The sequence below is a fragment of the Gadus chalcogrammus genome, chromosome 13 (genome assembly GCF_026213295.1).
Source record: "Gadus chalcogrammus isolate NIFS_2021 chromosome 13, NIFS_Gcha_1.0, whole genome shotgun sequence".
NCBI classification, from domain to species: domain Eukaryota; kingdom Metazoa; phylum Chordata; class Actinopteri; order Gadiformes; family Gadidae; genus Gadus; species Gadus chalcogrammus.
Genome location: NC_079424.1, coordinates 25,728,542 through 25,731,982, shown reverse-complemented (window position 1 = coordinate 25,731,982; position 3,441 = coordinate 25,728,542).

The following is a 3,441-nucleotide window of genomic DNA, read 5'->3' as shown; positions in this document are numbered from 1 at the left end:
CAAATATTTTGGTAAGGGCGACGTCCTTGGCCCACCACCTTGTCTGCCCGATGAGTGTGAGGCGCTTCACGTGAGTACCAGCTACCTCTTCCCAAACACCCATTCTTTGGTGGGATTCTCTGAGGAACACGGCAATGTCGTTTAATAGAGAGAACAGGGAAGCACTCTCTATGACCACACCTGTTGTGTCTGCAAGCACCAGGTTCAGGATATGGGCGTAGCACCAGACGTGCACTTGCCCTGGGGCATGAGATGAAAGCAGAGTTGAAAATCCTCTATACTCCCCTTGCATGTTTGCTGCCCCATCTGTCGCGTTACCCGCACACAGCTTCAGGTCGATGCCCATTTTTCTGAGGAGATTTTGGATTAAATCAACGAAGTACTGACCAGTGGAAGCCTTGCAATTGATCACACCGATCAGTCTCTCATGAATAGAATCAGTTACATACCGAATGACGACGGAGCACTGGTCATGTGAAGATATGTCCTGTGTTGTGTCAATTTGAATGGAGAACATCTCTGCTTGTCTCACCTCAGCAGCAACCTTATCTTGAATGAGGCGACCAATAACCCCTATCATTGAGTTGACAGTTGTCTTGGACAGGAAAGTGACCAGTGACCCTCTACCCCTCACAGTACTACCTGAGCCATGTAGCTTTTTGCTGGATTCAATGCATTCATGCACATGTTTTTGCAAGCAGGGGTCAAACTTACTCAGCAACATCACAAGCTCCAGAAAGGTTCCGTGGTCCATTGTGGCATCGTCAAGGCTGTATGCTGCCTCGGATATCCCTCCTCCTCGAAAGCTGAGCCCACGCTTCCCAATGACTTTCACAATCTCCACGAGTCGTTCCATCACTTGTCGGCGCTGTTTCACTTGTTCGCGTCTTGCGGACACCTGCTGCTGACACAACAAGGATGCGATGTCCCTCCTACTGGTCCATAGCAGATACGCGTCAGCGCATTCTCGGTGCTGCACACTTCGCTCATGTTCCTCGATGCGCTGTTTGATATGACGCCAGTCCCCCATACCTTTTGTGAACGGATTGCCTTCAGAGGAAAAGGCTAAGCAGAGTGAACAAAATGCTGTGCGTGTGATGTCGTTGTAAGTTAGCCAGGAACGTTCAGTACCATTCCTGCAACACAGCCACTTATTCAGGATTTTTTTTGTGTTCGGTGTTGGGTGCTTTTCAAAAAACAAAGGCAGCTCATTTCGGGTAGGGCGGGTGAAATAATGCATTGCTGGCTCGGCCTCAGACGTAGCTGGAGGGATGTTGACAGTAGAAGCACTAGAACGATGTAATTCAGGTTCTTCTGACATCTCATGCGCATCATTTCCCACGCCCTGCTCACTGGACAGGGAATCCTCCAATTCCGACCCAACATCGACATCATCATCATCAATTGGCTTGGAGCCTGTACTAACCTCTCCACTGAAGTCCTCAGTTTCGTCGGTTGCATTTGCGCCGGTTGTAGTAGCAGCAGGGACGTCGGGCCCGGGGGCACTAGCAGCAACGGTTGAAGCACCGGCCACAGCAAACAAGCGATCTATTTTTAAACATCCAGACGCCTCAGCTTGAAGAGATTTCTGCCTTTTGTCCCGAATCTTCTCCGCTCCCCCTTTCTTCTTTTTGCCCACTCTTTCCATGATTTTTAGCCCATCCACTGAATTTAAAATATAAACGAAGCAACATCCGATGCATCCTCCATGGACCGTTAACGTTCGCTGTTAGATGTATAATCCCATCGTGCACCGCAACATATTTTTGCATATATTCGAATATAAATTCGCCAAATATAAGAAGAAAATCGTAGTTTAGTTTAAAGAAAGCATTTTAGTTTTATTTTAATTTAGTTTGTTGCAATGATTGTACGGTTTGGAGAAACAGGATTTTACAGTTTGAAGAAATAGAAAATTATAACCGTCACATAGATGTGCATGACAAGGAAGCGCTATATATACTGGATGCACCATTGCAACAACTTGACGTTAGGTTCTTTATTGGGCTCTTTGCGTTATCCGTATTGTCAGGTAAGTAAGGCGGTCGTATAATCAGTAGGGGCCGGTATGATTGAAGGAGGGCCGGCCCTCGCACGCCGAAATGTGGGCCGGCCCTTCTGGCAAATGCCCGGTATCACAGATTACCAGTCCGAGCCTGGTTGGAAGCATATCAGGGCCTTGAATGGGCAGTTCAACCATTTAACACATTCAGGCCAAGTGAAAACTGCTCAGAAAAATCCAAATCTTTCACATATAGGAACTTTCTTTTTTTTTAAAGTAACGCAAATAGTTACTTTCCCTGGTAACTAGTTGCTTTTATTATAGAGTAATTCTGTTACTAACTCAGTTACTTTTTGGAACAAGTAGTGAGTAACTATAACTAATTACTTTTTTAAAGTAACGTTCCCAACACTGATGATACGAGCGCTGATTGGCCAATTCTTGGTAGATGATACGAGCGCTGATTGGCCAATTCTTGGTAGATTCGACCTCGAACAACAGGCGACGGGGAGCGCCACTGGCCCTCTGTGAAGAACTGCAGGAGATGAACATTTAAAAATCCCCTCGTGTCCTACCCCCAATGGATTTAAAAATCAATAAAGCAAGAACATCGAGTGTAGTAGTTATCTACCCCACACGTATTGCCCACATCAGAAGCTGTGATGGCAATTTAAAGATATTTACCACAAAAGATAACAATGCGCAAAGAGCCAGGGTTTAGATGTTGACTCTATATTTTGTGGTTGTTAAGCAGATTGGCGCAGTGGAAGCGTGCTGGGCCCATAACCCAGAGGTCGATGGATCGAAACCTTCCTCTGCTATGATCCGATCATTTCAATGGTTCAGTCTTTAAATGATTAGCATTTAAAATCAGTATCAAGAATCCTGTGCTGCAGTACGTGTGGACTACCCCACAAGTATTGCCCACATCAGAAGCCGTGATGGCAATTTAAAGATGTTTACCACTAAAGATAACAATGCGCATAACAATGCGCAAAGAGCCAGGGGTCGATGGATCAAAACCATCCTCTCCTCGCAGGAATACCTAAAATTGCATCAATCAATCAATGAAATGAATTGCAATTACATTTTTTGTCTAGCCTCAATAGATAGCATGAAGTGTTCTACTCACAATATTAGAGATACATAGCGATCATTTAAAACAATTATCCGTTACGAAGATGATTGAGCGTGGGATTGGTAGCGAGACTGGGGTGGATTGAAAAATTAAGAACGAGTATACCGACCTTATTCTTTTGTATTTCAGTCCTTGCTAGTGCTTGGTTGGTCGTTAATTTCTTTGGTCTAATCTCATGTTGTAAATACACGTGTGCCCAGTGGCCTAATGGATAAAGCACCTACCTCCTAAGCCTGGATTTGTGGGTTCTTGTCCCGTCTGGGGTGATTTGAAGCAGAGTGGCGCAGGGGAAGCGTGCTGG